At 40.1% G+C, this 25,167-nt stretch overlaps 1 protein-coding gene across 2 annotated transcripts in view; it reads left to right on the top strand.

The window, feature by feature from the left end:
* The window catches only part of SYT14 (synaptotagmin 14), a 987,902-nt gene that overhangs the window by 558,570 nt on the left and 404,165 nt on the right, over positions 1-25,167 (top strand). The gene's annotated exons all lie outside the window — the stretch shown is intronic.

The raw sequence follows: 25,167 nt of genomic DNA, 5'->3' as shown, positions 1-25,167 counted from the left end.
TCATTTCCAATATTTCTGTCTTCCTATACTTTACCAAACACCTGCTTCTTCATCCATTAGACATCATAGACCGCTTCCCTTCATTTCATTCCTCTCTGTACACCTCAAACAAAATTGGAGCACATCAATGCCTTATTTGCTTCTCTACAATTATCTAACTCTTAATGATGAGGGCAGGGCATATATCCAGGGAAACTTCATGATGGAAGAGGTGGCTGAGGTCATCTAAGCTCCACCCACCTGCAAGTCTCAAGGAGAGGATAGGTATCCTGGAGAATATTGTAAGATTGAGAAGACTCCTTGCTCCACTCCTGTTGAAAACATAATGAGAGGCGGCAGAAATTAGCTCCTTCAGAGCCAAATCTAATAAGGCTACATCACTCTCCTCCTTAAGGAACACAAAGTTAAAACTATTGCAGAATTCTTGTGACATGTTTACATAAGCTGATCCCCCAACTTATTCACAAGGCACATTTAAGTTGCGCACCGGTTGTTGGTCTCCATATCATCTAAGGATGCTAGCACACATTTTGTGGCATATGAAGATTGACCCTGAGGAAAGCAAGGTCTCTAGTTGGATGCAGAAAAAGTGGCGATACTTATTCCAGGTGCTGTTCAGGATGGGATGAGGTAGCAATTTTATAGCCAAGATCTGGCTCTTATGACTCCCCCAGAGCTGAAGTCAACTGTGGAAGTTCCCTACCCTGTACATTAGCATCCACTGAGGAACCCAATAGTGATGGCCACTATCCCCACTCCTGTTGGCCTTAGAGCCTATGTTATTGGGCATTGGGCTCTCACTGGTGGTTGAGGGCATTCGGGTGCGAGTAAGTGAGGTAAAAGTGTTACTCTATATAGATGATATACTGCTTCATTTGTCATCCCTTGAGCACTCCATAGCAGCAGTTAGCATAGGAAGCCCTCCTGGGCAAGTAGTATTGGCACGAGGATTGGGCAACATTACTTATGGATCACAGTAGAGTCCCAATGGATTCCCTGCTAAGGATTCTCTACTTTAAGATTTTAAATGAATGGTGTTGGACATCATGCAAACTGAAGATGGTGAGACTGCTCCCTCATGATCTTTGTTGACTGAGTAAACATAAAAACTGTGACTTATATCACATCGTATGATCATATCCAATCCTATAACCTCACTGGAGAGCCACATCATTGTACCTGAGTCGGCATAGCTCCGACATAGCTCTCTTACCATGTACCCTCAGCGCACCTCACTCTTTTCCATTACATGTGAGATATACAAGAATTAGAGTTTAAGCAAATGGGTTAGTCCATCTCAAATGCAATGGATATCCCATCCGCCGTATTACAATTCCCATAGGATATTATGGGATCATAATACGGCAGACGGGATGTCCGTCCTGCTTGTGATGGAGTAAACCCATCCACCAAATTCTTGACCCTTAGTCACCCACACTCACATTTGGCTAATCTTGTTGACAGTATCCAAAATGCCTATCCTCCATCACTGGCATCAGACCTCCCCCCGCAGATGATACACGAATGGCTCATAGAGCTACATAGAGAAAGTCTTCATGAAAGCAACACTTACACTATCAATGATAAACTTGATATGTTCAAGAGAATTTGGGTTGCCTTGTTAGAAAGTGAGGGGGTTACCACCTGTAGCCCCACTCACAACTTAGGCTCTCCCACTGGCCTTAGAGTATCACTGGACCCTTAGAGGGAATTTATCTATTAATACATTGATACATTTATACAGTTATGTATCCATCGCACGGATTTTCCGTATAAGACTTTTCACCTTCTTATTCTCCTTACTTAGAATACTTTTTGACATTGTTTGCTTGGACAGATATTTACTTTTGGTGCTTCGAGAAGGTCACACATGCTTGACAATAGCCTCTGATCAGTGCATTTGTGACCCCTTCCTCTTTCTGTGCCTTGTGGTTGTGAAGATTTTGGATCCATGTTGGGATCTTGAAACCGCTTAGGGTCTCAGTTCCGATGCTGCCTCTCTATTTTTTGGTGACTGGCTGTAACCATACAGCAGGTCCCGTGCTGTGGAGAGAGGGTAGCAGTAGAGGAGTATATCGGGACGCAAATGGAAAATAGCTGGGTGACAATAAAAGATATCCCACCCACCTGTCCATTTGATTGCCTTTCTGTTCAGGGTGGACATTTTGATACCCCCTCCCTACATTAGATAAGGCTAAATTACATTAGAATAGCTAGCAGAGCCACTGCTTTTGTTTGTACTAGACTTTGTAGGTCTGTGGGTATGAGCACATATATGTGTGCTTACAGTCCCCCAGGATGATGATGAGGCATGTCTGCTTAAAACAAGGGTCACGTGACCTCATAAACACCCCTCTGAAGCCTCTTTAGTATTATCTCATTCAGGAAATGTTTTGTATTTTTCTGATGGCAATGGGAAAGATGACTACTGCATAGCACCCATTTCCTTGGTTTCCCTCAACTTTTCCCTCCCCCAGACTTCATCCTATCCTTTTTTCCTTTCTTTCTCTTTTCTGCCTTCCCATCCCCACTTTACCTTCCTGCTATGTGTGTAGCGGTAGGTATGTTTTGCCTTTCTTTATTTCTAGTGACCATGTTGAGAATACAAAGTATTTCATCAAAGCTTTATTCTGTTATGTATATATGCCTACTTTCTGTTGTTATAAATCTTAATAAAGAACTCTTGCTAAAACAAAATGAAATGAACAAAATGTGGGGGTTGTGTTGCCATAGAAATGATGGTTAGTGCTCTAGAAAGTTAAAATGAGGACATATTTTTGAGTTCTCAAATATCTTTGTTATCCATGTCAGTAAAACATTCTGACATGCAGAGTGAAACATGAACTTTTAACACCAACAGCAGTCTGTTAATAAACTGCTTTGTTTTCTACTGCAGCTTCCCCATAGTGTGCTGTTGAACAACTAGAGCAGTAACAATCTGTATTCATGACATAAGTGTGGCATACTTGAAGCCATCTTGATGGAATCAAAGCTCTAAAACCTAAAGCATTTCCTTTAGAAATTAGCAAAATGAGGGGGTTCTTTTATCATAGAAATTATGGTAAGTGCTCTAGAAAACTAAAACAAGGACACATTTTTATGAGTCTTCAAATATCTTCCTCATTCATTTCTGCAAAATATTCCTACATGCAGACTAAAACATGTACTTTTAACCCCAGAAGGTGTCTGTCAGTTAACTCCTTGGTGCTCAACTGCAACTTTGCCAAAGAGTTTGAAGGACAACTGAATCTCTAACAATTTGTATTCATGGCAAAAGTGAGGCACTTCTGAATGCTATTTTGTTGGAGTAAGATCTGCTGAATTTAAAGCCTATTCGGAAGAGCAGACTGAAGCAAATAAACATTGAAATGTTAATGCAGGCATGAAACTACGTGGCTAAAAGTATGGGAGAGGTGTGAGTTTTTAGTAATTTAAGGCATGATGTATCTTTAAATGGGCTCAAAATAGTTAAAGAGAGAGAGACAGCTGTATAAGTATAGCACCCCCTTTCCACATCTGTTTACTCAGCCTACCCATTTCCTTGGTCGCATAACAGCACCCCACTTTTAAAATAGTAGTATTTTGGTTGTCTACTTACATATATGTAGATATCGCCATTGTGAAGTTATATGTAAGTCCAAGTTTTCATAGGAAGAGCTTTTTTTTTGTTTGAATAGTAACTTTGGCACCATTTGACGAATCTTCATGAAATGTTCTCAAAAAGTCCATGTACCTCAGCTCCTTCTAGAAAGTTTCAGTATGATACATGAGGTAGGGGCTGAGATAAAGGGGGTCAGTCGATCTCAAAACACTTTTTCCACATTGGAATTTCTGTAGAGAAGACAATAAAATAATATGGAAAAATGGCTGAAAAGAATTACAGCAAATTTAGCAAAAAGCTAGATATTGAACCGGAAAGCGTGATGTTTGTTATTTAGTGTAAATCTGTTTAGCCGTTTTAGAGAAATCAAGGTTTCAAAAATAGCGATATCTATTGCTGCATGACTTCCTCAGGACTTCGTCTGTAGTCCAACAGGAAAAAACAACAAACAGGTCATTAAGATTGGTCTGTCCTGCGGGACACAAAGAGCTTTGATTGGTTGGCTGCAACAAGTAGAGAAATGTTGTGGCTGCTAATAGAAGACTTGTATCATCCCACAGTATCTAAAAGGATACCCCATTAAATAAAAAATAGGTTGGCTGGGATGAGGTGTCAGTGGCTGGTAGGCCACTTGTGGGAGTGCTGGCTGCCCGGTGAGGATTGGCTTTCCATGCTATCAAACCACACATGTACATTCAGTATCCCGTGCTATGTATTATTGTGGTATCATATGGGATTTATTACCAGTCCAATAATACTGACTTTAATGATTGCAGCTCCTTGAGGCCGCACATTTACCCTCTCCATACTACTTTTACTTTGGGCGAGGCAGTGAAAGCATTAACTAATAGTCCCTCAAATAAAGCTCCAGGACCTGATGGGGTACCCATGGTTCTTTAAGAGGATAGTTTAGAGTTGGGGGCTCACTATTGACTAACTCTACTAAGTCTATTACTGCTGCATGTAAAGTAGGCTTTCCAAAGTGATGGTGGCCAGCAGTAATTGTGCCAGTTTTCAAAAAGGATAACCATCAAAACCTTCAATGCTATAGGCCTATTTCCCTATTGGACTTCACAGTAAAGATAATAGGGCGAGTATTAATAGATTTAACTCTTGCCCTGGGCTGAAGAGACTACAATTTGTTTGGAAGCCCAGTAACTGGGGCCTGGGTGCTTTGTTTCAGTGTCTCAACCTGCATCTGTTGATCACCATCTACACTGCTGCAAAGCTCAGTCCAATTTATTTAATGTTTATGGATCTTCCATGCGCTCTCATACGCAGTTTAAATCGGTCAAAGCTGTAGGATTTATTGCAACTAATGAGAGTGAAAACTGTCCTGGTGGATTTTCTGCAGGCCCTTCCTTTTGACCTCTCTGCTTCTGTTCACTATGGAGCTAGGAGTGAGTGTACATAATCTTTTTGCTCATGCTAAGTGTCTATCAGGGGTGGGTTCTAGCACCTATACTATTTTTGTAATACATTAATGGCCTTGAGGCTAGCGTAATTGGAAGAGGGCAGGACATGCCAGAGGTCAAGCCCAAACCTGAGCCGTTCTTATTGTATGCTGACAATGCTGTCCTCCGTGCTCAAACACCCAGTGGTCTTAAAATTGTTTTGGACACCTTCGTGGGTCATATGGACAAGCAAAATTTGGATACAAATTGTTCTAAAATATTTTATTGTGGCAAAATGTAAAAACGTATGACCTTGTGATAAATGGGGAAAGGGTTCATATGGTTTCTCAGTTCTATTATCTGGGGGTCACTTTTGACCAGTCCAATTTCTGGGATCGTTGAATGCCAAATAGGCAAAATCATTTTATACAAGGAGTGGGATCCAGGTTTCATTTAGCTTCGAAAATTGGGTATTAAATCTACCCCTCCTTTAATTGAAATTCATAAAATGAACGGTATTCCTAGGCTGACCTATGGTGCAGGCATTTAATGGTACAGTGGTGTCAGTACCTTACAGCTCGAAAAAAAAGAGTGTGCAGATTACTGGCCATCCCGGTGTCTAGCCCCCATTACGCAGTCCACCAGGAACTGAGTCTGGAATATGTTGTGATTCTGATCAAGCTTGCATCCTTGTCACTTTGGATATCTGTACAGTATAATGAGAATGCCTTATTTAGTAATGCGTTCATTGAAGACATCTTAGCTTGTGACCAAGAGGAGGACATCCCTTGGCTTTGGTATATTGAGGAGACCCTCACAAGACTTGATCTCTTATCATTTTTTATTCTCCTCATGTGTTAAGGAAATCTGATATATGGCAATTGTTAATAATTTTATATAGGCAACGCTTGAGACAACTGGAGGAGTATCCCAGATCTTACACGCTGACCTATGTTTAAATCCGAACCAGAGTGGCTCTTCGGCCTTATCTGGACCTGGTTACTAATTCATGGGAGTGTGCACTTCTGACCAAGTTCAGATTATGGCAAATTAGGTGGCTGCTATGTTGTCCGTTAGGGTAATATGAGAATTCTAGTGTTTACATGTGTCCTTGATATGAAGTTTCACCTCAGACTCTTCTTCATTTTTGCCTCTTTTGTAAGTTTTACAAGTATCTTGGCCGTACGTTTTCAGTGCCCATACTAAAACGTTTGCACTTCACAAGGTGCAGTCCAGCCTTGCTATTTTAATAATTGTTTAATTGCCCTGAGGTATGTTTTAGAGTGGGCTCTTCTGTTAGATACCGCAACAGCTTATTATTCTGATTCTGTAGCACCGGCAGTTTATAATAGTGAATTTTCGGGTTCCTCATTTTATTGTGATATGAACTGCTGTGTTCTTATATTATCTTATGTACATGTTGTTAATCTGTGTTTCTAATGTTTTGTTTGCATACTTTTTATCTGTTCTTTTATGACTGTTATTCATACAGTTGAATAAAGATTGCCATTTACAGAGTTGAATAAAGATTCAATGAATGACTATGGAGTTATCACTGATGTCATCAGTGATGTCATTAATGATGTAATTTGAGATGTCATCAGCAATACAGTTAATTATGTCATTTAACGTGTTATGAGTGATGAAATATATGAGGTCATAAGCAGTGCATGACAGGTTAGTTATAGTTAGCAAGTTTTAGCTATAGTGAGCTCAGTAAACTGTAACTGGAGAATTTTTGAGGATTTTTGTTTTTTAAACATTAATTGTTAACTTATGTCAACACCTACCTATAACATCACTTTGAACTTTGTTTTTTCAGTAATTAATGATTATACACAAAACAGGTCAGACAGAGGAAGATGGTAATGTTTGACCCATGCCAGTTACTCTTTATATTCCTTTAGAAGACTAAGGGCCTGCTTTAGATTTCTGCAGAGAGGGGTTACTCAGGCACAAAGGTGACAGATATCCCATCTGCCGAAATCTAAATCCCATAGGAAACAATGGCATTTAGATTTCGGCAGATGGGATATCTGTCACTTGTGACAGAGTAGCCCCTCTGCCAAAATCTAAATCAGGCCCTAAGTGCCTAGAAGCACCAGGATGGTTTGTGATTTGATTAATGTTTGTAAACAATGCTCCTCTAAAAAACAGTATGGTTGTGAAAGAATGTTCACATATTTGGTTTCAGTGTAAAACTGTACCTCCAAGTAAAACAGTTAGAAACATATTCACTGTAGGAATTAACCACCTTTTGTGAGGTCCACCCCTAGATGTTTGTCTTATCCATTTTTGTTGACTGTAGGACCCTGTGCACTTTACCCCTGCTAATCAGTAAAAAAGTGCCTGTGTGACCCTTTTAACATGGTGAATTGGTATACTCCTAATTTATGTATTAAGCAGACATGTAGGCCCCTAGTATATGGTACCAGGTGTACCAAGGGCCTGTATGTTAAATACTTCTAGTAGACTGCAGCACGTATTGTGCCTTCTACTACAGTGGCACTGTACAAATGGCGTCAGGCCTCTCATTGTAGCCTGACTGTAGCAGTTGAAAAACTGCAGTTCAACAGGTCAGATTAAGCCCATTTGAGAGGTCAAAATCTCCCTTTTAAATATTAATGTCACCCCAATGTAGGTCCTATAGCCAATAAAGCCATCCCGGTTCATGGTATTTAAAAGTAGGGCATGTAGAAATTTAATGTAAACGTCCTTACAACGACTAACCTCCAAAAGCTATTTCCACTGTAGGTAGTCTGGCTGGCTGGCCCATAGAAAACACTATGAAGAAATATTAAATATTCATTCTGCTAAGAGGGTGCTACTTTTCCCTGCCTAAAGTTTTCTGGAAGCTAATTTGCATTAGCCTCCAGCTGCAGCCCTCATAGTGTTGAAGCCCTGACTGAGTTATGAAAACTGCTCCCACTGCAGAGATAAAGGCCTCAGTGTGGGAAAGTGTTTGTTCCTCTGGCAGAATGGCCATTTGGGCTGTGTTCCAAAATTTATTTCACTTCATAGGGGCCTCCTGTGTCACAGGCAGATGTCAGGGGGCACCTGGACAGGCCCCTTCTTTTGTTCCACCAGTTAGACAGGCACAAATGCCAGTGGGAACTGCCTCCAGAAATCATTTAGAGTGACCACAGAGGATGGGCTGCTCATTTCCCTGGCCACACCTCTTTGATGGGCACATTGGCTCTGCACAAGTGGACAATTGTTTTGCCATCTTGGATTAGGGCTGAGAGGGTCACTGTGAGATTGTCTGTAGTAGGGCACACAGGAAATGCTGTAGGCAGGGTAACCCCTGGAAGCTTTAACCAATTGGTTATTAATGAGTCACCCCACCCTCAAGCTAGTGCCATGTATAAATGTGTCATCCACAGCACCCTCCTTAGAATACTACTGGACCTGAGGAAGCTCAGAAGAGGACTGAACCTCCTGTCTGTGACCTGAGAGGAATCCCGATGGACTGAACTTGCTCCCTCCTGTACCCAGGACAATGAAGTGGACTCCAGGGGTCATAAGGCTTACCTCCTGCTCAGGTTACAGGGACACACCAAGGTAAAAGAGGCCTTTCCTGCAATGGCCAAGCTGAACATTTCCAATTGGACCTGCCCCTGACCTTGCTGTTGGACTCTGCTGGAGTGAGCCATGACCCTCAGGTGCTTTTCCTGAGGTCATGGAGCCCTTAGCCGTGTGTCATAGAAGTTCTCCAACTACCCCTGTAATCCTGGGACTTGGAAAAGTGTGAATTCAGAGACCATTGGATGACCTAAACAAACGTGCCAAGCTGATCTGATCAAGGTGCGTTGCCACTGGTCTGAAGATTCAAGTTTCTCCCTCCCAGAGCCTTTTCCCAATGGCAAATCTTCTGGGAATCCTTGTAGAGACAGTAACCGGCCCTCATGGAGCCCTCTTTGGCTACGGCCAGCAGCCTTGCCCCTCCGGAGGAATCTGAATTCTAAAAAGGGACTAAGTATGAACAAAGAAATGTTGACCAGGCCTAAGGAATCTGACTGGCAAGGTACCTTTCTTGAAAGTGAAATTCAAATTTCTCCATGTTAGCTCACACAGCCCTTGGTATGGACTTCCTTAAAATGTTTGGCCTTTTCACAGCTTGTTTGTTGAAATTCTTTTTTTCCGGCCTTAGGACTGCTAACCAGTGCTAAAGCATTATAGTCGCAATGACTTACACCCATTTGCCACATCTAGTATGTCCCTAGTCCCTAGTAAAGTGGTATTACATGTACTCAAGGCCTGTAAATTAAATCCTACCTGTGGGCCTGCAGCACATATGGTGCGAACCTCTTAAGTAAGCCTTTAAAGCATGTCATAGATGTGCCATTACAGCCTGTGTGCTATTTTAAACTGACAGTTTGACTTGGCAAAATAAACCTTTTTGCCAGGCTGAAACCTCCCTTTCTAATACATATGTCACCCCTAAGGTTGGCCGTTAAACAGCCCACAGGGCAAGGTGTAGTACATTTTAAAATCTACTTTTAAATTTTAAATGTCCTAGAAGTGATAACCTTTCAAATTAGTTTTCACTACTGTGAGCCCTACCTCTCCCACAGGTGCAGTATATTTAAAAGGTTTTAAATATCCTGGAAGTGAAAAGCTTTCAAATGACTTTTTCACTACTGTTAGCCCTACCTCTCCCATAGGTTAACATTGGGCTACTTTATTACATTACTTTATTACATTAGATAAGTGCTACATTTTGATTGAGAAAAGGTATAAAAGTTGTGTTTGGTATCTAAAAATTGTCATTCAAAAGCCTTTTTCATGGTAAAGTCGTATTTTAAGTCACAATTCTGAAAATGCTACTTTTAGAAGTTGATATTTTCTTGTCCTAACCATTTGGTGTCTGCAGCTTGTGTCCTGGGTCACACGACTGGGTGTAGTTGGCAGTTGGCCTTTGTGTATTCCTCCCAGACACTGAGACAAAGGGGAACTAAGTATTGGCAGGATGGGCCATCATGTTAGGGGTGGAGCTGTTCCTTGCCGCACTTACATTTCATATGGGCTTCCTTCAGCACACTGTCAAATAAGTTGACACCAGTGTTTTGCTATCTTTGACCTTTTGGAGCATGGGCAGGGGAAGCGGGAACATTTCCAGAACCAGACATAGAAAGGCCTAAAAGCTTCTCCCACTCCAAAGGCTGCTACCAGATATAAATATTGGACTCTGACACCAACCTTTAAGTTCATTCCTGGACTTGCTAAGGACCCCTAGAAGGACTGTCTTGTACCCTAGAGCACTGCCCTGCTGCTTAAGGCTTGCTTTGTACATCGAGGACTAACCTGCTCCTACCAGAGGACTGCCCTATTGCTTGAAGCCTGCTTTGTACCCTCAGAGTACTGCCCTGTTCCTTGAGGCCTGCCTTGCTGCTTAATCCTAGGGCTACAAGAGTTTCTGCAAGGGCTAGTTGGCTGACCTCCTTGTCTGAGGTATAGAGACACAAAAAGGTCCAACAATCTTGAAGCAGCACCAGGACCCTCCCTGATGTGAGTCCTGTTTTCCAGGTGGTGTCCATCCAGTCCTGGACAACTGGAAGTGATGCTAAAGGTGCCCAAACAGCCAAAAACATAAAACTTGGAACTTTGAAAAATTTCCACTGAGAAGAGGTCTGAAAAGTGACAGACAACCAGGACCTACCTACTCGTCAGTCCTTCCAAGATGTATCACTGGTCGGCCTAGCTTCCGTTTCTTTTCCACAGCAGCAAATCATGTTCTGCAGCTCTTTTTTGGGAAAATATCCAGCCTTATGGAGCCCTTGTCGGCTGCATTCTGCAGCTCGTCCTACTGCATATCCTTGACTTTCAAAAAAGTGACAAAGTCTGAACTTATAAATCTTCACTGTGACTTTGTCCAGTGGGTCCTTGACGAGACGCCTCCTCCTCATACACCACTGGCTTCTTTGCCCCACTGAACTTTATCTTCTTAGACATTTTCCTTCAAAAATTCTTCTAAGTCTGAAGGTTAGCCGATTGTGGACCCAATCCATATTGCGTATCCAAACTGTGCTCCATTGCGTTCGGCTGTAGCTTTTGACTTTGCCCCTGTCTCTCACAACTAGATACCTGGAGCTAGTGCTTTGATCTTGTAGGTGCTATTTTTAACTAAAAACTTTAAAAATCCATTACTCGGATTTTCCAGATTGGAATTAATTCGTTTTGGTGTCATAATATTTGTTATTAAAATGTTCTCTTTGTTTTTCGAAATTGATTTTGGATTTTTCTTGTGTTACATTTTCACTTTATTATTTGTTGTTGCTGCATAACCGCTTACACTTTGTCTCAAATTTAAGCCTCGCTGTTTTTGTGCCAAGCTACCAGAGGGTTAAGCACAAGTTAATTAAATTAATTTTGTGGTTCACCCCCAACAAGGGATGTTGTTGTTGCTTGAGAAGGGTTTTCACTCCCCTCAATCAGAAGCCCAATTTCTAACACTCCCACTCTGTGCTTTCCCACCAAAAAACTACTGGCTTTACTGGGATCTTGATCAGTGGCTATCTGACCTGTGGTGCCCTTTTCAGCTACAGCTGCTGCTTTGCCCTGCTAATTTTGGACTTCCATTTTTGAGACTAAGACAGATAATTACTTTTCAAACACATGCACTTGCAAGGTCCATGAGCAGGAAACAAATAATGATGGGAGTAAAAATAGGAGCGGTCAAACACATCCACTTGCAAGGTTCACGAGCAGGAAACAAAGAACGGTGCGGGTCAAAACAGGAACGCTCATGAGAAGTGCTCTTAAAAAATGTGAAAAGTAGTCCTGAAACAATGCCTTAAAATGGCCACTGTGTATGTTTAGGAGCAGTTGGTCGCTGCTCGCGGGGTGGGACAAACCCTGATAGAGGCATGACGCATGTATGCTATGGACAAATAGAGAACCAATAATGGAGGTACGAGGGAGCCAGCAAATGGCAAGCCTATGAGCGGGCTGAAGCTCACAAAGTACATACAACAGGTCTCTTTTTGAGACAGCTCATGCTGTCTACAGCCGAGACCTAAAAAGAAAAGACTAGCATGGAAGGGAACTACCTTGTATGCAGATGAGCTCCTTGTGAAAAGGCTGACCTGTTGCCACATGCTGTATGCTGTAGTGCAATGAATCATGATGTGAATAGCACAGCAACAGACTGATGGATTATGAGTTTGGTGAAAGTCCCTTTATTTAAGTATACTATACATATTTTAGTAAAGTCAAAAGGTCATGGCTAATGCCAAACCTTAAAATGAGAGCATATCTTCAGTGGTAACATGTTCATTTGTTTTTTTGTTTTTTTGTTTTTCAGAAACGAAGCACAGATTTGGGGGTTTCTAAAAAAAATAAAAACAATGCTCCCCGGCCACCAAGAGATTGTAGGTCGCTTGGCGTTGTGTTTCTATTAAAAGTTCTCCCACCAAAACAGCAGGGGACTCTCAATCGGGCGGGCAGGTTGCCCTAAGGCCTCGTGGCCTTCCTCAAACTAGTAAACTGATCTCTTAGATCAGAGGTCTCCAACTTTTTCTTTGGTGAGAGCTATTACTGATCAGTAAAAATCAATGTGAGCTACTGAAGTGGAAGCCACTCGTGCAGTGTTACGAGACACCCCCACGCCCAGCTTCATTACTTTAAGCATAATGTCGATAGAGATAGATACTATGGTTTGAGCAAAATACTTCAACGAGGGGCACTGTAACAGGGCTGCCATGTGTCAGTGAGAGTGTGGTTTTTGGAGATGTATGAACATGTGAGCATATGAACGTGATGTATGTGTATGGGTGAATGAGAGCCTGTGTCATATGTAGCTGTCCCACAGGACATACATTTCGTCATATGTGGCACCATTACATGCATGACACAAACATACAACCATTTTTTTAAATGGGAGAAATTTAGAGTGCAGAAAAAGTTCTGCAAAAATATTCATAATATGGACCATTAGGAGTAAAGTAATGTGAAGAAACATGCTTCATAAAATGTTGAGACGTAATTGCCCTAATTTGAAATGGAGAAAAACATTAACTGAATGCTTCTTAGAAATATTTTTCTTCACTTTAACTTTTTTCCATTTAAAACAATGACTGTATTTGTCAGTTATTAATATGGCACAGTGACTACTGGCCACTGAGAGCAAGAGGCCTGTGAAGGGGACACTTTAAAATGGGAGAAAATTAAAATGAAGAGTTAAGTTAATCCTTAAGGTAACGCTTCATTTTAATTTTTTACCATTTGAACGCATACCAAAACATAATTTTGTTCTCACCCTTCAATATTGAGTTGACAAGAAATTGCATTTAAGATTTATGTAACTCAGTGCTTCAGTTAATCCCCTCTGTGCCCAGGGTCATAAATCTGACTCCAGCACTTTTTATTTTCAGGAACTGCTTTCTCAACCCTGAGGAAGATAATGTAAAATAAACACAGACTTCCCTTAACTTTTAAAGGAAAATTTGACCTGGTGCTTATTTATAATGAACTCAAGGCTGTGAGCTACTCTGAAGGTGTCTGTGAGCTACTGGTAGCTCATGATGGATTGGTTGGAGACACCTCTCTTAGATAATGGAGCTATCTTCCAGCTGAAATGGAAAACATTATTCTTCTCATTGACCTGGGCTTCACTGGTGCACCCGGATATTTAAGTGGTTATCAATGGGTTGCTGATAGAACTCTCCAGTGTTCATAACATTTATTTCATGACCATGATCTGTTCTGTCTTATGTTTTCACGTGAGCTATTTGCAATATCAGTATTGTGAATGTTGTACCTAAAGGACAACAAATTGCATGTGATAACTGTTATATTGTTTGATTTTAAATAGTTTAATGTTAAAGATATATTTTCTGGTCATCAATTTCCTCTTTACGTGTTAGTTTAGTTGACTTGGGTGAAATATTTTTGCAAAAAAACATACACAGCAAGTGTGTGCTTTGTCAAAAGAAGTTGAGAAAAGCTTGTAAAGGATTAGAAGTTCGAGCTGCACAGTTGTGTCCGTGTTCTTTTATTTGATAAGGCTCACTATGTGGAGTGGTAGCATGTCAGCAGTATCCATGGTAACCAGAAAGATACTTTGGATTTCTAAATGGATAAATTGAGCCGCAGTAATAGGTCTCATTACAAGGGCAAAATGCTAAAAGGCTCAAACATATGTTTTTAATCAGTTGCTATAAATGGTAAGAACAAGGGAAGATGTAAAAAATACAGCGTTGTACTGCTGGAAACTGCATATAACTAAAGTATGGAGATGTGCTCAGAAGATTGACTTTGATCTTTTTAACTTGAGAGAATAACGTCGATGAATGCTAATGCAAGTGTTGCCTTACATTCTCGCGTACTTGAAAGAACTCATCATGAAGGCGAAGCAATGCCTCATCTAGATATGCTTTAGAGCAGGAAAATCGATGATGATTCCCAAGGAGCCTGGCAGGTTCAGGCTGTGCTCGGCATATCACAGTGGCAGCTATACTTTTTGTCTACCAAATGAATTGCCCCGAAAGAGCATCTGAAATAAGCGTTCCGTCAGCAGTTTAGGTTTTTATGTTAATACACAAACCACAGCTAGCTATGCTTTGTACGGAAGACTGTGGTTTTAACATGGGTATTAATTCAATATGTGATGGGGGAGCCAAGCGCTTTGCTTTTTTATCCTCTAGACACAACATATAGAGGCATACGATTTCTCTTCTTTTAGTTCGGGGTATATTCAGCGTTGCTGAAGACGTCTTTATAATGTCATTGATGATGTAATTTGTGATGTCATGTGCGTGCTCACGATTTTTACATTGGGATGGACTTGTGTTCAGCAGCTAACTACATATCAGTGGTTATATTTTGCAATGCAATGGTAGTATCCTTTTAAGTGAAGTATCTTTTTCAGGGGATTTCCAAGACATTTTAAAGTGTAGGTTAGTATGTTTTCTAGTAGAGAAACAAAATCCCTTAAAGTTTTTGATTGGTTTGCTAGTGATGTACTTTGTCTGCTATTTACAGTACTTACAGAAATATCCTGTGTCTAAGTCCTTCAATTGCAGTGCAACCATAGCCTGCAAATATCGAACAAAGGGCATGGCCATTGGCTATCTATCTTTAAGTCCAGTTATCCTTCATATACAAATACAAACCAGACACAGTGGTGAATTCCCATGCTTGCAGTAGCAGCAGAGCATGGCCTGCGACCATGACCTGTGAGTGCTTGGACCTGCTGGTAGTAGAAAATACTACCCATGACTGTATTGCACTTAGAGTAATGACTGTGGCCAGGCCCTTAAATATTGTCGCAGCGCTGTATACCCTATGGACATTCCTGTTAGATCTGCAGCAGTAACAGAACCAGCTGTGCCCACAAAGCATGGACTGAAGCCTTGCCATGGTGGCATTTGGCTTGGAAATCCAATCATAACCTCTGTCCAGAATCCTGTGTCCTCTTCTAATATTTGACATGGACTTCTTCCTATGCCCACTGCACAGCAAGGCCTTGTGCTATACCAGGACAGTCTCGGGCAGTGGATATAGCCTTCTTCCATTCTCTTTATCCAGTACTCTCTCACCTCCCATTTCCATCATATTATGACTTGTGCCCATTACACCTGCACCCTGTCTAGTTAAAACGTATGTTTTAATGCTTTTGAGTCTGCATACTGAAACCATAGCCTACAGAAGTCAGTAATATTTTTATTACATGTCATTTCTTTAAAAAAATACCCTGAACTTCTGGTACCATAGATAATGGTAATCTTGAGATGCAGGAATACTGCTTAGTTCTGAGTTGGATCTTCAGTGTTCCCTTAGAAAGGAGAAATGATCACAGGAAAAAGGAATTGCCTACCGCAATTTCTGCTGTTATTATGCATTATTTGCCCATCCTGCCCCTAAGTCCTTTTAACTTATTAGTTAAAATCAGTGAGGTTTAATTTAATTTAAGAATCATTGCAGAAGGTGAAAATAAGTTATTTAATCAAATTCAAATCAGCATCACTAATACATCAAATAATGTAAATAGTGAGAGATATCAACATATTGCCAAACCTCCAAAGCAAGTAAATAGCCAGAACCAATGGAAAAGTAACATCAATAAGAGTAACATAGAAATCTACACAAATAGGTGAGGTATTAATTCAATAGAGAGACTAGCGAAGTTAGAAAGGCAAAATAGATATAAGTATAGATCAAAAAACAGACTAACATGGAATTGGCTTTTGAGAAACGAAGCAAAAAAGTCTGGGACACCTCTTTAAAACGCACATTTTATAGCCTACAGACAGTGAAAAGCACACTCTGGGCATGGTGAGATTTGACATCATGGGGCTGTACTAATGTTCCGTTCACACAAACCAGTAGTAAAAAAAGAACATGTATTACATCAAATAAGAAACATTGGGAACACAGAATTTCATGCACAATTATAATAAAGCATACATAGGAAATGAGAAAAATATTGTGACATTTGTGCCACAAATGAAAACAATACACAGTGCAACTGCTTAGAGTAGAACTGGCTTGAATATGTTGCAAATACAGGAACATCCAGCACGTGGCTTCCTTTGAGATTAACAAAAAATAATATATTTCAGCTCAGCAAAGTAAACACTACCACAAAATGATTTGGCTTATTTCTCTGAAAAGTGAAAACACAGTAGAGAAACATACACATAGGAAATGCATTTATGCAAGTTAAAAGGCCACATTTTTTCTGTCACTGCAAAACAAATGTCTATGCAGGCTGACTTTGGCCTACTGGTGTTAAGAGAAGCCTGATAGTGCTAATTAAAGACTTTTAAAACAAGTATTATTTTCTATTTATTACATACGTGCTAACACTCCCCACCTGATGATTTCTGAGTCCTCACCAAACTACCATATACTACACTACAACACTCCATGAATCATTCCCAGCTTCTTCGATTTGGTCTTCTCCAAGGCCTTCATTTCGTCAGAGAGTCTGGCTTTGATGACATAAAGTTCAATATCTTCTCTCTTTTTTTAATTTAAATAGTGTTACTATTTTCCTTATTAAGCCACCACTCACATCACCAAACTATTCACCAATCTTTCTAATCCCCTTTCTAATCTTTCAAAACCATTAATCAACTGTTTCCGACATACCGGTCTCGCCTAAAGTTTGTCACCTCACTTACAATATTCATTACAATGTTATTATCAGGCACAAATGTACAGCACTGCTGGACCTTAATTGCACAACACATCCACCTTCTTTTTCCAACAAAATATCCAAAGCTAATTTATTTTGTATTACCAATGCACGAACAGTAACCATTATTTTTTTTAATGTACCTGCCGTATTAGTAGCTAAACGATCTACAGAAGTACACAACTTTTGAATCTTCACACAATTTAAAGCCACAACCAATAGGAGGACTCAGCACACTAAGAACACCCATAAACACTTGACCGTACCCATATTCTACTCTCTTAAAGCCCACTTCACTCATACCACTCAACTCATTAGCATGATATATTTTAGGGACCCCCTAATGCTAGATAACAAGAACCTTCTCAGTTACCTGGAATAGTAAAACAAGCCATTTTACAACATTTGTGAAATATCTGTATATCTATTGATTCAGCAGCATTCGTACCAATTTCACTCTGTTCTCGTTATAGTCTTTAATAAACGTTATGCTGTACATCAGTTAGTTTACACACATTCCTCTTATCACTTTTGTTGGTTTTAGAATCACAGAACATTATGACATTCCAATACATGGGATTCTCTAATCCCTGAATTAACAATTTTATCTGATTGCTTTATAATCGGTTACTTGTGACACACCCAGTCAAGGATTATAAAGAAAAGACGTCAGAACTTGACTATAAATTATTATAATTTGTATTCTTCTAGCACTTTTGCATAAGTATATTCTTCTAGGTTTCCATTAGAACTTTCACTATGATCTAATCTTCTATCTCTAGTTCTATTATTATTGGAAATGACCCTTTTTGCAGGGTTATCCCCCTAATGTTTTGCTTCTGACTTCCTGTTTTTGATCCTGTGCTGAATCTCGATTTTTGTGGCTTTAGGACTCTGGGCAGTTTACCACTGCTGAAATGCTAAAGTGCAAGTGCTCTGTGTCTAAATTGTATTGGTGATTGGTTTATCCATGATTGGCATATATGATTTATGAGGAGGTCGCTAATAAAGTGCACTATGTGTACCCAGGGCCTTTAAATCCAATGCTAATGGTGGGCCTGTAGCAATGATTGTGCCACCCACATGAGTAGCCCTGTGAACATGTCTCAGAACTGCCACTGCTGTGTCTTTGTGGGCAGTTTTAAACTAGCATTTCGACCTGGCAAGTGCACCTACTTGCCAGGTCCAAACCTTCCCTTTTCCTACATTTAAGTCACCCCTAAGATAGGCCCAAGGCAGCCCCTTTGGCGGGGGGCACTGTATTTAAAAGGTAGGACATGTACTGGTGTGTTTCACTTGTCCTGATAGTGAAATACTGCTAGATTCGTTTTTCATTATTGCAAATGCTATCCCTCCCATAGGTTAACATAGAGGTTGCCTTGAAATATCTTTTAAGTGTAAAATCCCATTGGGAACAGATAGAGATGTGGAGTTTGGGGTCTCTGAACTCACAATTAAACAATGCATCTTTTGGTGAAGTTGGTTTTTAAATTGGAAGTTTGACAATGCCATTTTTAGAAAGTTGGCATTTTCTTGCTTAACCATTCTGTGCCTCTGCCTGGCTGTGGAATACATGTCTGGGTCAGGGTGACAGTTGGACTGTTTGTGAATTCACTCTAGACAGTCACACAAAGAGAGCTAAGGTGTTCCCTGCATATCTCAATGGGTGTTCCTGAGCTACAGTGGTGGGAGGAGCTGACCTGTGCACCTGAGTAGGGTTGTGCCTATCTTTACACAAAACAGTCTCCAACTCCCTGGAGTGTGTCTGGGGACAAGCCTGGAAAGGCAGAGTCTTGTGCACTACAAAGACGTTTCTTTAAATGTTGCTTACTTCAAAGACAGAAATGGGTATAAGTACTGGACCTCTAACCCCAAAAAGTTAGAATCCTTTTGGACTGAGGGCATTCTGCCAGGGAGGAGAGCTGGATGCTGTAGGAGGGGCTGCCTGTTGTTTTGCTGTGCTGGTCTGCTGGTTGCCGCTTCTGTCCTGGGAGTGAAAGGACTGGACTTTGCTTTCTACATCCTGCTTCCAAAGGTTCTCCAAGGGCTTGGACTGAGCTTGCCTCCTATTAAGAAGTTTCAGGGACATGAAAGACTTCATCTGCGAGCACCTGGGCTCTCTTGCTGAGAGTCCTGACTTGCCAAGTGGTGCCAAATCCAGTGCCTGGGCCGTTGGGAGTGGATTCTGGGGCAACCAAGAAGAAACCAATTACATCGACTCCAGAGCAATTTCAGACCCAGCGCCGCTGACATACTCCATGCCACTGCCTGCACCAGAACCGTGATCCCCGCTTAGTGCCACGATCGTGACTGGCACTGCAGGCTTGATGCCCCCACAGCACCTCTGAAGTCCCACCACAGCTTGAGTCTTGAGTGTCGTGTCACTGACGCCCATGACTCCCGACTCCACTGCAGCACCTGTGGCCCCACAGTGTGATCACAACACCACAAAGTTGACACCTGGCATCCTGCCCTGCTGGATTTAATGGCCCTGCCTTGTCACAAGGAACCGATACCTCACCACCGACGCCGCATTGCCTGCCCTGCAACCGTAAAGAACTGACACCTCACCTCCCCTGCCTAGGAGTAAATAACCAGAGTCACACCTCCCCGATAGCAGTAAGGAACCAACACCGAATCGCTCCCACAAGGCCTCACCTCTCTGGCTACATGCAATGTCTTTGTTTCCTCATCTTTTTCAAAGGCACTGTACCTGGGGTCTGTGCAACTCCATGACCGGTGTGCTCTCCCTTGCAAGTGGTGTTGGACTGTTAGGAACAACTCCATCAAGATGTCATTATTGCCCCAGGTGGAGCTGTTGTGTTTCTAAGCACTACACTAAGATTTAATCTTTTAAAATTTGTATTTTTACTTGTGTATGTTGGATGTTTGTCGTTTTGGCCTTGTTTTACTCAGATAAATATTGGCTATTTTTCTAAACTGGTGCGGAGTACTTTTGTGGTGGTTTCACTGTTTTAGTATTTGTGTACAAATACTTTACACATTGTCTCTGATGTAAGCCTGACTGTTGGTGCCAAGCTACCAAGGGGGTAAACAGGGGTTATCTTAGCTGTGTGACTTCCTTACCCTGACTAGAGTGAGGGTCCCTACTTGGACAGGGTGCAAACCACTGTCAACTAGAGACCTAATTTCTAACAATTATGTTGGCCAATATTTTGATGAATTGAAGCATCTTTAACAGAGCAATAAATACTCACTAAAATATCATTCAATACTAACAAAATAAAAATCATAGAAACTTTTTTTAGTGCCAAGCTAAATTGTTCTTTGCACATAACCTTCTTTTTCCTATAAAAATAGAGTCACTAAAATCTCAAACTCGAAGGCAAGTGACAAAAGTTAAAATAATTCTCCAAAAATATTTGTTTAAAATGCTTTCAGCCATCTTGTGAAACAGTCCTTCAGAAAGTCTGATGATGGCAAATCAAAACTAATGCAGACAAAAATATTTTTAAAAGTTCAAATGTTTTACTTATTAAGCAGGCATGAGAAAAATAGTAGCTCAAATGGCACCAAGGTAAATTCTGATTGTTCATCAAAATGATGCAGACACAAATCTGCCTTCACCTTGAAACCTAAATAGGTACAAAATCACTTTTCTTAAGATATGGGTATTTAATTCTGGGCAAAATTCTCAAATTCAGACAGAGACAAAAAATCTAATTGTATCCTAACAGAGGTGTGCCGGCACTCATGCAAATTCAGAAATCAAACATTTCTCTTGTTAAAAAGTCTCCAAAAATTCAGTTCCATCATTCTATGAGGAAATTATTCAGTGTGGATCACCTCAGTTCATGCTACTCCTGAAGGTTCGTCTAACAGGAATCAATTGTCTCTCAGATCAATCTCTCTTTCTTCTGGTTTAATCTTTGCCAGATATGCCCCTTCAGGAGCTGTGTATTTCTTGTTTGATACTCTTACTTTTGTTGACTTTCTAACTTCAGGCTTTCTAAAATCTTTGTCGTTCAGATCTGTCTCTGGTTCAGCTGATTTCTTTGCAAAGTTTCTTAAGACTGTCAAGCCTTTGTGCCACTCTTCTTTCTCTCTCACCTTCGATCCAATCATCTTTTATCAAGATTTCATGTTCAGTCACATTTACTCTATTCGCCTTGGTTCTTGATTTGTAATAGTTGCAATTAGAACATCTTGAGTTGCTCTTGGAGGTTTCAGAGTTGAGTTTTTTGAGGCTTGATTTTGTAGTTTTTGATTTTGTTGTTTTTGTTTTTCTTGAACTCTTTGTTCTCCACCCTCTGGATCCCTCTAGCAAACTAGAGTTTGATTCTGTGAATTAGAAGTTTGTGTCATCAGTTCTTCATCAGCAGCCTTCACTCTCTTCTTGTGAGATGTATGAATACAAAGCAGCAAGCTTCCACACTTTACAGCAGTGCGCATCACTAAAATCACATGGTGAACCCAGCAGTTCAAGACAGCAAAAACAAATAATAATGACTTCTATGTCGCTAATTTTCGAAAGTAATTTTCGCCAACAGACATTTTATCTGAGACTCCATTGTCAGAAGCAATGTGGTGGCCCCAGCCGCGCTTCACTGCCTAAAAGAAGTGCTGACCTGAGATCTGAATGATGGCCTACATGTCAATTTTTAACTGATACATCGTACTTTACATGTGTAAATTGGTAATGCATGTTACTGGGCATGTCACACTTGCAACACCTGCATGCTGGGTATGAAGTAGCTGGCAGCATTGCATTATAGGCAGGTGTTTCACTTGGCATTCAGAAACTAGCAGCAACTGATTGTGTTGTAATTAACAGCATCTATTACTGGGGACATAGAAAGAATTCTGCTAAGTCCAAAGGTAAGCACAGACCAGGTCCAATCCACCTTGTGTATCTGAACCATGCTCCATTGCAATCAGCCATAACTTTCAACTTTGCCCCAGTCTCATGTAACCAGATGTCCGCGTTTGGGGCTTTGACCTTTTAGGCCAAAGTTTTTAATAGAAACTTTAAAAATTCATGACTCTAGTTCTAGTGTTTGTTATTATGTCATTCTGGTGTCTCCATTTTTTATATTTGGGTGGGATTTTCTTGTTTGTGTTATTACTATTTGAGTGGTGCATAAATACTTAACACATTACCTCTAACTTAGGCCTGACTGCTTTTATGTTGCGCTACCAGAGGGTTAATTAAGCACAGGATGATTTTGTGGTTCACCCTGACATGGATTGTGTTTTTTGCTTGAGAAGGGTTCTCACCCCCTCAATCAAATATCCAATTTTTTAGAGGTGGCATCTGCTTATTATTTACACCAAAAGTGGTTGAATGCATATGGAGATCAACAGTCTAGCGACTGTCATGCAAACTCTTTGAATACTTCTTAGTGCCCATGTTAGAAACTGCAATACGTCATAGTGAGCATCTGAAACCAACCTATCTTTACAGGGGAATGTGGAACATTATTACTGTACACAGTGCAATTGTGGCATGTATAAGCAGGCAAAATGTGATTGCATTGCATTTAGAATATAGATCTGTATGCATGCTGATCACATAAAAACTGATAATACCTGTTTATGGTTAGAAATACACTTACAGTATAAATTTCCAAGTAGTAAAAAATTGCAGGATCTGCTTCTGAGCATGTGAAAACTGCAGCTGTCTACTTACTTTACATTTGGTGGTTACTCTGAATGTGTAACTGACAGTACCTATTACAAGATTTGTGGGAACTGATCATTTCTGCTGCTGCGTATTTGGAACAGTTGATACTAATAATGTGCAAACCTTGAATATGCAATGTCTCTTACTGGGTATACACGAACTGGTAATTAGTACGTATGTAAAAATTGTGAATTAACAATTTCTGCATAAGGAAAGCGAAGAAAATAGCAGTACTTTTAGATCTATATTTGGACACTGGCAGTATTTACTACCTGGTATCTAAACAGGAAATACCTGCATGTTGGGCAGGTGGAAACTAATATTATCAATACTCTAAATATGTGGAAATGGCCAATAACTATTACTAGGCATTGAAACGAAATTTACAATATCTGTTACGACTTATATGGAAGCTGATAATATCACATATTTGAACTTGAGACTCTATATAGAATTACAACATTTTATGGGACATTACAAAACTCCATTGTGTTCAGCATCTGAGTTTTTGTTACTTTTAGCTTTAAAAACTCTGAGTAAGATACAAGATTATTGTCGCATATTAGAAATAGTTCTTCAAGGTTTGAGGACTCACCCAAGTTAGTTGCCTTGAAGACAGCAGAACAGGTTTTGTGGATAACCCGAACTTTTGAGAAAAAACAGTGAAGATTAGTAAAAAAGAGGAGTCACAAGGCCAGACTACCATTGAGTTTGGATTTTATTTTCAAAAGTGGCTGGTAGTTTAGATTATTTTCTCACTGTGTGCCTGTAGAGTTAAGTGTGTCACAATGATGAAACTTGAAGATTTGACTTTTGGGTCTATAATTGGTAATATGGGTCTGTAATTGACCATGCTTAATTTGAGTCCAGAGGTTTTAGGTGCTTGGCACTGGCCCTTTATTTTCAACACCAGTACTTAAGACAGACTGCCACATGGTGGTGTTTGTCTAATGTTGTGGTAAGCACAACAATAGCTGTTTTAATAATTCAGTATATTAAAACATATTCAATATACATTAAAATGATTAATAACTGCTACCCTAAGCTATAAGAATATCTTGTGCGGCAGGCACTAGACATTCTTTTTTGTATATTAAAAGTCTGAACTGTCACACTTGTAGGAGTACAAATGTTAGTTGTGTTGGTATTGCCAGTAATAGCTCTGGCATGGGTAGTGGGTGGTGCAAGTAGAAGCTGCCTCTTGACAAGGGCCATGCCACTTTTTTTCACAAATTAAGCACTGGTAATTGGTGAGCAAATTGTTGCTGTGATTATTGTGGTAGTGCTTACATGATGGCATATTTCATGTACAATTATGTTGTTAAACACTTGAATGCAAGGGGAGGGCCTTTCTTGGGTTTGGCAGGATCTTTGGATGTTTGTGCTTTTTACTGTAGAAGGTGGATGCTTGCAAATTCAAATTTCTATAGGGAGTTTGAGAAAGAGAAATGGCATCTCAGGTATGTTGAAATACTTACTGGATGTATCACACAGGGTGAGTCTTTATTCACACAATGATTTAACGGAGTGCATAACACACTATTCCTGTTTCATGGGTTCTGTAGTAGAATTCCGGAACCAAAAATACTTTATTTGTCTGGTGAACATGTTGCAGTACTTTTCAGTTTACTCTTTTTCTGTTAATTGTACTTACAATTAGACAAGCAAAAATAACATTGCAAGTTTGCTGTTACCTCTGAGAGTCAAAATAATTTGAGATTTTATGGTGAATTACCTTGCACATATATGTCCTACCTGGGCTGTATATGTAATGGGCGTTTTCACAAACATTGTACATGCCGTTTACTTCTGTGTTTGTAATTATAATTTTATTTATGTAGCGCTTACTACCCCTGAGGGGTTGAAGTGCTTTTTGGGGAGTAGTACGCCACTCTGTAATAAGTGGTGGATTAGAATAAGGAAATATGAGTTCATTTGAGCTGTGTCTATTAGTTGAATTGAATAGGATAATGGACGGAAGAGTCTATAAAGGGTTATTTGGGAGATCATACTAGTAAAATGAGGTTTGGGATAAGTCAAAGGAGTAATAGAGGAGGTAAGAATCTAGAAAGAGTTATTTTGAAGATCACAGTAGTAGAATGAGGTTTGGGATGAGTCGGGTAGGGGGGCGGATGTATTGAGAGAGGTATAGGGTGAGAAATAGAGTAATGCATTGGACAGAGTTAAAGGTTTTTTTTCCTCCTACAGTGGGAATAAAGTGATAATATATAAATACATAAGTACAGAGAGAGGGTACACATGTATAAAGAAGACAATATAGCAAGATTTAAAGTAGTATTTTATAAACTCAGATTTTTAAGTGTTGCTGTACTTTCAGCTTACTTATTTCTTACTTATTTCTGAATTTGTATAACTAATATTTTTTTTA

Source organism: Pleurodeles waltl, chromosome 5 (genome assembly GCF_031143425.1).
Source record: "Pleurodeles waltl isolate 20211129_DDA chromosome 5, aPleWal1.hap1.20221129, whole genome shotgun sequence".
Lineage (NCBI taxonomy): Eukaryota > Metazoa > Chordata > Amphibia > Caudata > Salamandridae > Pleurodeles > Pleurodeles waltl.
Note: the sequence above shows the minus strand (reverse complement) of the source record. Positions and strands in the feature narration are given on the sequence as shown.